The following is a 12,527-nucleotide window of genomic DNA, read 5'->3' as shown; positions in this document are numbered from 1 at the left end:
ATCTGCTTCAGTAGACATCTTAAGAATAATAGAGGACACCCTGAAACCCACAAACACAGGCGTCTCCATTTCCACTTCTCTCTCATCTTCTCAGTATCATCTCTGCATCTGTTGGCCTTGCTCGTCCGTAGATAGGAAGGGACACTATCAGCCACAGAATTCACATTTCCTGTGATGCCCTTACCTGCTCCTGCAGGACTTTCAGCCTCTTTTTTTAAAATTAGTTTTCATACTGGAGTATAGTTGCTTTACAGTGTTGCGTTTGTTTCTGCCGTGCAGCAGAGTGAATCAGCTAAATGTACACATGTATCTCCTCTTTTTTGGGTTTCCTTCCCATTCAGGTCACCACTGAACGATGACTAGTGTTCCCTGTGCTATACAGTGGATTCTCATTAGTTTTCTGTTTTATACATAATAGTGTATAATAGTGTATAATCCCATTCCCCCAATTCATCCTACCCTTTCTTCTCTCTTCTTGGTGTCTGTAAATTTGTTCTCTGCTTCTGTGTCTGTAGTTCTGTTTGGCAAGTGGGATCATCTATATAATTTTCTAGGTTCCACATATATGCATTAATAAACAATACTTGTTTCTCTCTTTCTGACTCACTTCATTCTGTATGGTAGTCTCTAGGTCTATCTGTGTCTCTACAGCTGACCCCCAACCTCCTTTAAAGGCTACCTTAATCCTTCTGTGTCTGGGTGCCCAGGGACATCTTATATGTGCTGATGAGTTATTCCATCTGCTGGTTACCATGAAGAGTCTTCTTTATTTTTGTCTCTTGCTTGGTCACATCCTCTTTTCCTAAAGTCCCTGAGAAGGCCTCATCATTGCTGGTTATAACTCCTGTAAGAAAGAGCTCTCCAGGCTGTCAGCCCTTGAGTAGAAGAGAGAATGTTCCTTCAGGTCACACTCTGTAGCTGGGGTCCTAAGCCATGTTGCTCATATACTTTCTCCGCATCACTTCTAACACTGCTTTATTGCTTAGAAACTGGGGACTTGTCTTGAAGCAGGGGCATATAGTACTATTCTCTGTTGCTGGTTGCTCTGCATCCATTCTTTACCAAGTATGATGGAAAACAGCACAACAGAAACAATGCTAATATCCTCATTCTCGAGCCAAGGAGCAAAATGGATTTGAATGGATGTAAGTGGATACGTATGGGCTCAGGGAATTTCCACATCATCGTATTTACCTACGTATGTCTCTTCCTTTCAAGTTAGGAACTTCTGTGAGGTACACGTGCTTCCCTGGTGGCTCAGATGGTAAAGAATCTGCTGGTAGTGTTGGATCCCTGGGTCAGGAGGCTCCCCTGGAGAAGGGAATGGCAACCCACTCCAGTACTTTTGCCTAGAGAATTCCATGGACCGAGGAACCTGGTGGGCTACAGTCCATGGGGTTGCAAAGAGTTGGATACAACCGAGCAACTAACACACACAACTTTGAAGTAGTTACATGAGTGTCTATTTAACATTTGAATTTCTCACACTGAAAAATAGTATTTTGAATATGAAGGTGATTTTACAGTTTTAAATTTTATTAGTATGTATCTATGCCAGTATGAAGTGTGTGACTATAAATCACATACACAGTAGTAGTAATATAAGGGGTGTGTGTGTGTGTTTATGGCACAAAGTAGTATGATACATATATAAGTTGTAAGAACTGAACAGTGGTGTGGTTGATGCACATATGTATATATGTGTGTGTACGCAAAGAAATGTGTGTCAGAGTAGTGTAATGTATGTGTGTATGTATATGTGAATTCCACACAGTGGTGTGTCTGAATCAGAGTAATATAGTGTGTGTAGAAGAACTGGGGGCAAGCAAGCATGTGTGCATCTGTGTGTTTGTATATGTTTCAGACACGTAGTATAAGGTGAGTGTGTGTGTTTGTGTGTGTGTGAGAGAGAGAAACAGTATAATTGGGAAAATACAGGATAAATAAAGCATCTTGATTCCAAAATGATAACACCGCCATGACTTTGTATAAATCACATGACTTTTCTAGGCATCACTAGTAAAATACAAGATTTTTACTACATCTAACTACCGTCCTTTATGATTCTAAAATTTGATGGTTAGTGCAGTCGCCATCTGAAACTACTTAGCCTGTTCCATCACTGTGTGAATTATTCTGTCTGTAATGACATTTATAACTGACTGTTCTTCATTTAGAATCTCTTGTTATATCTTTGTTTATTAGCTTCTGTGAGAGAGAGACATGTCTTTAATTTTCATGGTTATTTTCCTGAACTATGCCCCAAATGACCCCCAAATTTTTTTTTTAAAGGAATTCAACACTTCTTTGGATGTACTATAAAAAAAAAAAGACCAAGTTTTTTAAACCTTTGCATTAACATAAGGAAAACCTTGCAGCAGGCTGTCTCATCTTGTTAAGGCCACCTGGCTCTATAATACCTAACTAAAGTGATTGAGAGAGTGAAAGCCTCGAAGGCAGTGTTCATGTTTGTAGGCAGTACATAGATAATACTTGCCACACGCTACATAGTCGGCATATATTTATAGAATGAACTTTATAGAATGAACAAATGATCCTACAATAGAGCGCGTTTTACTAATTCACAGTCACCTGTGTGCCCATGTGTTTTCTGATGATTCCTTTGTGATGTTTTGGTTGGAGCTGGTGGAGAGGTGTCGCGTCGTCATGGCTGCGAGACGGCAGTGCTGTTTGGATGTTGCTGGTGACTGTGACAGAGGGGAGAGGAATTGAGGGGCAATGGGAGTAGAGTGTTAGTGCTTTTCTGTCTTTTTGGAGCAAGTTCCTGCACCCCTTTTAGTGGAACCATCTTAAATCAGTGAACCACATTATTTCATTAGCCCGGTATCCAGAGAGTCATACGGGAGCTCTTCCTCTGGGCATAAATCTTGTGTCCATAGGGCACTGAAGCAGTTAATCTAAATGCTCTGTTTTAGAATCAAAGTTAGTGCAGACCTAGCACTGAGTTATGATACTGGGATGTCAGAGGCTCCTACTTTCCTTCTAGAATAGTCTCTTAACTAGCATGTATTCAATGAAAAGGGAAGTAAAAAAGCTCTATAAGGGAACATGATAAACATTAAAAGAAAATTTGGTAATCTCATACTAAAGATCACCTTTTCTATTGCATGAAATACCTTGCGCTTCTTTTTTTAATTTTGAAATCTGTTTGAGCATTCATCACTAAAGCTTGCCGTGGTTGCAGAACATGCTTTGTAGAGGCCCTTAGTCAGCTTTGGTTGATTAGGTGTAGTGGTGATTAATTCTTACTTAGATACCTTGTCAGCCTTCTTACTTGTAGAAAACGAGTAAAGATGAGAAATAGGGCTTTAAAAGTGTGTGTGATTATTAGTTATTGCACATGTTCTTCAGGAAGCTACCTGGCCCTAAAAATGAATGAAATGAGAACGTGTTATGGAATATAAGGTTGGTTTCCCAAGCAGCTTTGATGGCCTTAAAGTTGAGCCTGAAAAATACTAATCTAGCCTCCAGGTTGTTTCGTCTTGGCTGTCAGTTTTTAGTAGCTCTTTTCTTTCAGGCCTTCCCACAGCATTTGGACATTTTGGTGTTAAGGTTTGACTCTAACCTCAAAAAAGAGACTTCTTCCAGAGTCACAATGAAACTGAATATTCATATTAGGGGGTGCTGGGGAAAGGAACACTGCCTTCGCTTCAGAAGCAGACTGCAGGCGAGTTCCGCCAACTGGCCGGTTTGTGAGAACTAGTGAAGTCATCAGGCTGGAGCTATTTTCATGCTCTGACACGGTGCTCCAAGGCAGCTGGAAGTGCTGCACAGAGGAAGCTCCGAGAGAGAGCGGGTTTTCAGAAGCAGAAAATTTGCCTGCTGACTGACAGCATCACCATTTCACACCGGCTGGGACTCTGACATCTCCAGGAAGCACGAGGGCTTGTGTAACAGCCCAGGCAGGAGGACAACGGGGAGTGTTTCTAGCCTTCCCGTGTGATCTGAAGCGATGCTCAATATCAAGGCACCAGGGCTGTCCGACAGAGCAGGGGGCCCTGGGTAAGGAAGATGGTGTTGGTGGAAAGCTGGAAATGCAGTCTTTTTTGTTTTTAGAGCAGCAAGACATTTCTTTTTTTATATACTTATAAATATTTAATTTTAAAATTTATTTTAATTGGAGGATAATTACTTTACAATATTGTGATGGTTTTTGCCATACATCAACATGAATCACCCACAGGTATACATGTATTCCCCCCCCCGCCCAATTCCTGAACCCTTCTCCCACCTCCCTCCCCACCCTATCCTTTTGGGTTGTCCCAGAGTGCTTGCTTTGGGTGCCCTGCTTCATGCATTGAACTCACATTGGTCATCTGTTTTACACATGATAATGTACATGTTTCAATGCTATTTTATCAAATCATTCCACCGTCGCCTTCTCCCACTGAGTCCAAGTCTGTTCTTTACAGCAAGACAGATTTCTATTTTCTTTTTCCTTTTTTTAAAAAACTCAGATCAGAAATGCAAAGCCTGCCCTTTCTGCTGGCATAGTCCTATAGGGGTTTATGAGCAAAGTAAAGGAAGTGGGATGTGGACCATGTATAATTTATTAGCATGTTGAAAACAAATTGAATACTGTGCTGGACAGTAAAGGACCACAGAACAGCCCCAACATGGGAGAAAGTACTATTCCATTGTATCTCTGAAACCCTTAAGAAAAAGATCTATCACTTGTAAACAATTTTTTTTTTTTTGTATAACCTAAACTGCATTTAAATTTTCTGATTCTGAACTCAGCCTTGTGGGCCCCCACACTGAAGATCCTTCAGAAAAGCATAAGTGAATATTTGATTTGAAAATCACCTACCGGATGCTGTTTTAACCACTTTTGAAATGGTCTAAAAATGTACACAGAGCTCAGGCCGTTCGGAGACTTAGAAAAAGTCCAGGGACCTCAACCAAATGGAGATAAATTTAGAGATAATGAGATACTAAGTTTGAGCATGAGAAATTCGCTCCTTTTCAGCTTCACTGATGCAAATATTTTCAATTCAAAAAGCAAGAGGTGTCCTCTGATAAGTAGTTTCCTACAATAGGAGTGAATCAAAGCAGACACTCTTTAGCATGAGTGCACTTAGGGGTCATGGCTGTGCACGCTGCCATGATTCAACCCTGTTGAGCAATGAGACGTCAGAGACAGGAAGCCGCCTTGTTTATTAGAAGTAGGGTAACCACAGTCTCAGCCAACTGAGGAAGGTTCTGCTGGCACTTTCATTCTGAATAGCAAACCCTAGTGCAAGGAAAAAAAAAAGCCAAAGTGTTTGGTATAGGTGTTTATATACGACTAAAGAGCTCTTGTTTACTTCTTAATTTTTTATTTAATTAAAAGAGCACAATCCTTACATTTCTTATTCAGTAACAGTTAACAGTTTAGCAGGGCTCTGACAGAAGTCAAGGATGAGAGGGCATGGCCTGGATTTCTGCATATTTGAAGGTAATGAAACCTTTGTTTAGGTGGGTGCTTCCTTAAAGCTGTTCTAGAAGACATGTATTGAGAGAGTCCACCATGTTTCAACAGGAAAAAGATCGTTATTGCCTTAGGATTTCTGGGATGGTGTGGGAGGAGTTGCAGAATAATTTTCTATTATTCAGTAGAATTGGGGGCATCATTTGGAACATTCTCAATTACAGATGAAGAAGCTAAGACCCTGAAGTGTCACTTTCATAAAATCTCACTATCTAAGAAGTATTAGTGGAAATTGGATGAATGAATCGAATTGTGAGTTACTTTATATTCAATATTAGACTTGCTGTTTGGGGGAAAACTAAGAAAAAACTGTAATATGCTTGTAGTAAAGCTTTCCTGGCTTTAATTGATTCTTTCTCTGATACTTACAGATCATGAAATTTAGTATAGGTTTTTAAAAGCCAGACTTGAAATCTGACTTCCCCTTTGTTGCTGGGACCCCAGGAAAGTGACTTATGTTTGGGTCCTCAGTTTTCTCCTGTGTAAAATGAACTTAATAAAAGAACCTACGTAAAAGGATTGTTATGACGTTTTGAAAGAACAGATCTGAAATGCTTTAGTGTGGTGTCTGCTATGTAGAAAGAGCAAAGTAAACGTGGCGTATTCAGATGATGACTTATAATGACTTATAATGTTATTTTGTTCTACAATACCTCAAGGCCCTCGTTTAAAAGATTCATCTTCATTTCCATCCGAGTACTAGGCCCCACAAGGGACCAAGGTTTACATTTCCCCTTATCCCTGTATATTGGAAAAATAATTTTCTTTCTGCTGAGCTGAAATGAATACTTCATCAGGAATAAAGTTCAAGAAGTTAACACCTGTAAAGAGAGGTCAGTTAACATTTCAGAGTAGATTATAGGAATACCCCCAAGTTCACAATGACAGTTTCATTCAAGGTCATTTTATATATTAAGGTCTCCTCTTTATTGCTTGCACTTCTTTCTCTTGACTATATATGGTATGCATTTTTATATGTGGTTTTTGCATTTATTAATATTATTTAAATGATGAGGTTATGAGTTTTTCTTTGGACCTGTTTTATGGATGAGAAAACTGAAGCTTTGAGAAACTTGTTAAAAAGTGGTTGCATTAACTTTGTTTTACTTTTTGCTTTTTTTTCCTGTGTCTCCATCTCTCTTTTCATCCGGTTCTTTTCCTCACTGTACTTCTTAACTCCTTCCTTTTTACCTTTCATCTTATTCTCCCTGTGTTTGTTATTTTAGTCTTTTTCATTTTATTTTTCCCTTATTCTTCCTCATTCCTCATAGGTATAACAAAAATTAACTTTTAAGAGTTGTTGAATCTAATGAGTTTTGAATTTCATACCCACTTTGAAAGGAGAGAATATATAGATTTTTTTAATAAAGCTGTTGAATTAAGTTATACTTTGTGGCCAGCTGTTTAACTCATCTCCCTTGCATGTCCATGACAAGCTGACAGGAAAAATAGTTTGTTATTCAAGTTTAAGAGATGGAGGCGACTCATGGATATATATCTTGAAAATCTTGTCACTGATAGATAATTTGGCTTGTACTCTGGTTTTAAAAGACATCATATAGTAGCTACTATTTCAGTTGCTTTAAATCTGTCTTCTCAGAGGACAAAACCTGTAACCTATTCTTTGAGAGTCTAGTGAGTTTAGTTGGACCCTTTTCGGAAATAGTGGGCGGAGGTCAGAGCCCCGTCCTGAGTCTGGGGCTGGGCATAGGCTGGGGACACTTGGCCTGCTGGCCTGCTCTGTCTCTCCATCTCGAACTGACTGTCCCATCGCACTTGGTACCTCCCCAGTTACACTCTGAACCCCTTGCCCTTCCTTTTTGTTAGAAGCCCCTCTAGAGTTAGCTTTGTGGAAGATAAGGGAAACTGAAAGGCGTCCAGAAGCAAACAAAAGCTTGAAATGGAATACTAGACCATATTTTTAAAAAAATTCCTTGTCAGGTTCCAACAGCTGTGCCTGGCAGCCCATAGTTGACCTTAACCCTTCTCCTCTCATCCCTTAATGGCTCCCAGTAACTTAAAAAAAAAACAAAAAACCAAACTTCTGGGCTCTCAAGTTATGCAGAGCACTACAACTTTCTCTGACGCTGGAGTCCTGAACCTCCTTTTCTTTATCTGAAGAGTCATGAATGTTCTCTAACTCCAGGTCTTGCACCTTCCCCTTTCTTTAAGAGCTTTCACAATGGAAGGAGGAGTAAGCAGATTTTTTTCCCACCAAGTTGAATTTCACCCCCTTTCCCTCCCAAACAAGGCAGACATGGCTTTTCAATATTTTTCCACTCTTCTTTTACATGTAGAATTAAAGCAAAACAAATTATGGTAATCTTGGCTTTTTGGTTGAGTAGATTTTGGATGAGTTGAAGTTTACTGTAACTTTGAAATAACATTTTTCAGTTTGACAGTAGAGTCGGGTAACACAATTTTCATTTTCACAGATTACTTTTCTGAGCCTATTTGCAGACCAGAGCATGACAAATATATGAATAAGTTTCACTTCTTTTCTCTGCTTAGGAAACTCTTCATGTTAAATAGGATTCGTACATACTCAAAGGGATAAACTGCATAATTTTACACCTAGTGCCATATAAGTTGGATTTCTTATTCATCACACACCATATGCAGTGTTATTAATCTTTACTGTAAGTAGAATGACAAGTGAGCAATAAAAACAGGCCTTAAAAACTACCAGCAAACATACAGGGAAAAAAAAATCTCCTAACAGATGCTTCAGAAAGAAGTGACAGTCAGTGAAATTTGGGTTACATGTGTGTTGCACAACTGATGCCTTGGGGTGTGCCCTCAATATGGTTCATGGTTTTCACCTCAAATTCTAGCAGGGGCTCCATGGTGTTCTCCTTGTTTTCCTCCATACCCCTCATTTCCTTCTTCCCCTGTACTTCCCACACCTCTTACATCCTATGACAAGCATCTTCTCTGGGCGGGAGCTGCTTGACCTTTTTCTCTTCCCTTTCACTCTTCAGGCAGGTGTTGCGTTTGTCTGTATCCGTGGTCCCAAGCGTGTCCATCTTCCCTGAACGGAGTTGAGAATCGCTTTTAAAGTGGATGGCCTCACTTAACACTTGATGCTTCCCATCACTGTGTCCTCTGCTGTCCTTACCCATTTGTACAACCCACTGTTGCTTGTTGGGCCCATTCCTGAGTCTTGCTGTGACACCCTTTATCCTGGTCCCGGGCTTGGTGCATGATAGCCCTTGCTTCCTGGCTGTCTGTTGCTGGGAACAGCTGTGTTTGGGGTAGATGAGCGCTGGTGTTTCTTCTGTCGCCATTGCTTACCCACACCCTACTCTGTTAAATGTAAATCTCTCTTTGGATGTGTCTTGGTTGTTTCATGTGCTGAGCCACAGAGCACTCTGCCTGCAGAGAAGTTAAGACCAGCTCGAAGGCTGAAAGGCCTATTATTCTGCCCTGGGGAGTAGGTTAAAGAATCTTGATTGTGCCTGCAATTTGTGTGCAAACTCCAGAGATAAGCATCATCTGTGCACATTGATACAGAAACCCTACCTACTGGGGTATAAACCTTGTTGCTTTCTGTGACATCTTGTAAAGAACCAGGAAAAAAACAATTTACAACTATCCTCAGATACTTTGATGACAAAGTAAATGCCTTGCATTGATTTGTTATTGTGGTCCATTAACACAAGCGCCATGTATTTTTTCTTCTTCTAATAAGTTGCTGTTTAGCCAGTGTTTTGCTTTTTTTAAGTGACTAGAATGGATTTGAGAAGCAGAAGTCTTAAATTTCCAACTTACTTGTTGTTAAGACTACAAGGCATTTTGGGGAGAATGTAAAGGGCAGATTTTGACTTCCTGAAACTTCCAATTAACTTTCCTTTGATTGTTTCTCTTGATATGATTTTTGTCATGTTTTTTAAATATATAATAATGTCGTCAGTGATGTCAAGGTTTCCTGGGACATAAAGAGTTTCAGTCACTCTTATCCATCCTGGTAGATGCCCTTGAACAAAAAATTTAACTTCTCTTTCCCTGCCCATAAGATGTTAATTATAACAATTAGTCCGCACTTTGTTCATAGCAATGTCATGATGCTTTGGAATAGATGTCATGCGTAAATATGAAGTACAGTGTAACAATGGGATTTTTATCTTCTTTAACATCAAATCTTTGCTCATTAATTTTTAATTAGGATAGCTGGACTTTGAAGATGTTTAAGTTTGTGAGTCAGTCTTCTTAGTAAGATCACAGGGGTATTCCTTTTGCTTTTGTTTTTTTATTTTTACAATTTTTATATGATTTTGGCAGGTAGTTGATTTACAGTGTTGTTAGTTTCAGTGGTACAGCAGGGTAACTCAGTTATGCGTATGCATAGATCCGTTCTTTACAGTGTTGTGTTAGTTTCAGCGGTACAGCAGGGTAACTCAGTTATGTGTATGCATAGATCCATTCTTTACAGTGTTGTGTTAGTTTCAGCGGTACAGCAGGGTAACTCAGTTATGCGTATGCATAGATCCATTCTTTTCCAGATTCTTTTCCTGTATAGGTTATTACAGAGAATGGAGTCAAGTGTCCTGGGCTGTACAGTAGGTCCTTGTGTACTCCTTTCGTTTTCACTTGGGGAAATGAGGAATGAGCAGTTCTGTCAAGAATGGAAATTAACTCAGGGCTTTTCATTTTCTGGAGAGTCTAATGTAGTCAGTAAAGTATGTACTATATTCAGAACACCAAAAAAGTTGCGTGAACGGGGAGGCGGCAGTACAGCTGCCCTGGGCTCTGATCTTGAAGCTGTCTCTCATTAGTAGCGTGCTCCTGGGTAAGTCATGAGGTGTTTTCTCATTTGTAGAATGAGTCATCTGAGCCTGCCAATCCCAAAGTTTGGTTGTGTTCTGTCCTCTTTAAACCACGTTTCCACGTCCCCACCCTTCCTTGCTTGCCCCTTCTGTCCCTGTCAGGTTTTGGACGTGGCCTCTGCGAGGGAGCTGATGTGGACCTCAGTGAGCTGCTTCTCTGCGGTGCTGAAGTTGCTGATGAGAAGACGCCAGCTCCTAACAACAGGGCCCTGAACTTTTTTTTTATGTTCTGTATTGTGCATAAATTATTTCTGGCTAAAGCATCTAGAAGTTTAAATGATCACTCTTAGTTGCTTTGACTTTCCTTTGTGAATCATCCTTGCTGTTTTGCCTAACTGGGTGGTTGTTAGTCTTTAGAGTTAGAGCTGGACTTTCTGTGTTTTGTTTTTAACCCCTTTGGGTCTAAGACTTTTGATGCTGTGAGTTGTCTGAAATACCTGTTGGAGACAGGACCAGTTTCAAATTTAACATACCTTAATCCTAGCTATGGGCTTCCCTGGCGGCTCAGTGGTATAAAGAATCTGCCTGCCAGTGCAGGAGACGCAGGTTCCATTCCTGGGTCTGGAAGATCCTCTGGAGGGGAGGGCATGGCCCCCCACTCCAGTATTCTTGCCTGGGGACAGAGGAGCCTGGTGGGCTACAGTCCATGGGGTCACGAAGAGTTGGGCATGACTAAACAACAGCAACAATCCTATCTTATTGATGGTACACAGAAAAATTTACCGGGATTGGAATTTTGTACAAAAAATTGTAACTTAAATTACTTTTCTTATAACTAATAAACAAGGCTTTAAATGCCCGTAACGATATTCTGTAGTCACTTGTCCCACAAAATGAGTTTGTCTCCAGTTGTTCAATGAATGAGTCTCTAGTCCCCTTTACCCTTCATTCTTTGTCTTCCTTCAGACACGCCAAAAGGCTTTCTGATTTTCCTCCACCTCCCTTTCCTTCTCATCCGTCTACTCATACACTTTTAAGCAGTATTTTTAGCACATTTTCTCATCCAGAGAGGTCAGTGCAGTAATTTAAAATTTCAGGCATTCATTTTATACTTAATGTCTGCTGTGTGTGAAGCTCGGTACCCAGGTAGGGAAGTGCCACTGTTCACGAAGCATCTGTCTGGCCTTAGGAAGCCAGTGGGGGCAGTGTGTTGATGGTAAACAGCTCTAGCCTCTCACTGCTTGTCTTTGCATACGGTCTCGTGGCTTATTGAGTATGTGACTTTGGCCAGTCTTTACCTTCTCTCTACGCTGATTCCTTTTCTGTGAAATAGGGATGTTAAGCCTGCCTCCTGGGGTTGCTTGATGTTAAATGAATTAATACATTGAAAAGACTTAGTATGATCCCTGACACATCATAGTCCTTATTGTTTATTATTATATTACTGTCATTCATTGGTAGTGGTACTACTGTTGATAGTGGTAGGTGGTATTTCTTGCCATCATGATTTTTACAGTTTTATGGAAAGTTGAGAGTTCTATTATATGGAATATGTATTAAGTATAAATTATGTTTGGAGTATAGTTTTTCACCACAAATGGCAAATAAAAAAACTTTTCTCTATGAATGTTATATTTAATAAAATTCAGTTAGATTCTATATTAACCTACTGTGATACATAGTCCGTCTTTAATTATTTTAGGTGTTTCAGTTTATGATAACAAGTATCTGAAGAGTTGACTCATTGGAAAATACCCTGATGCTGTGAAAGATTGAAGGCAAAGGGAGAAGAGGGCGGCAGAGGATGAGATTGTTAGATAGCATCACATACTCAATGGACATGAATTTGAGCAAGCTCTGGGAGACAGTGAAGGACAGGGAAGCCTGGTATGCTGCAGTCCATGAGTGGCAAAGAGTTGGGCATGACTCAGCAACTGAACAACAGCAAAACAACATCAGAAGATGCTTAGTATAAGCATAGACCAAGAAAATCTCGATATAGAGTTTCCTGATAATACGGCTGTTTCCTGATTCGGTATAAGTTAATGTGCATAAGTTTAAGTGAATGCTGGTGTGGCCGTGATAGATGGAGAGCACAGGGAAGACTCCAGAGGTTTTGGAGGGAAAGCCAGGTGTTGATTGGCAGAGATGAAGAGGAGAGGCCTAGCAGCTGAAGGGTGGAGTACCTTGGAATTTTTGGAGACAGAAATAAGCAGGTTATATGCAAGGGAGAGAAAGCCAATGCCCTCCAGCTTTCCCCCTCAGCTGTG

General features: G+C 40.2%; 1 protein-coding gene across 14 annotated transcripts in view; it reads left to right on the top strand.

Annotated features, from left to right (window-relative positions):
• The window catches only part of KLF12 (Kruppel-like factor 12), a 528,361-nt gene that overhangs the window by 71,580 nt on the left and 444,254 nt on the right, over positions 1–12,527 (top strand). For 4 of the 14 annotated variants that reach the window (XM_010839658.1, XM_010839657.1, XM_010839652.1 and 1 more), the window contains exon 1: positions 4,405–5,458. The exons of 7 other annotated variants lie outside the window; for them this stretch is intronic. The gene's annotated coding sequence lies outside the window, so the exon portion shown is untranslated. Of the gene's footprint in view, positions 1–4,404; positions 5,744–12,527 lie in introns of those variants that run through there. 3 more of the 14 variants (XM_010839651.1, XM_010839661.1, XM_010839646.1) reach the window with 1 other exon arrangement.

Source organism: Bison bison, unplaced genomic scaffold, assembly GCF_000754665.1.
Source record: "Bison bison bison isolate TAMUID 2011002044 unplaced genomic scaffold, Bison_UMD1.0 scf7180017864128, whole genome shotgun sequence".
Taxonomy (NCBI): domain Eukaryota; kingdom Metazoa; phylum Chordata; class Mammalia; order Artiodactyla; family Bovidae; genus Bison; species Bison bison.
Note: the sequence above shows the minus strand (reverse complement) of the source record. Positions and strands in the feature narration are given on the sequence as shown.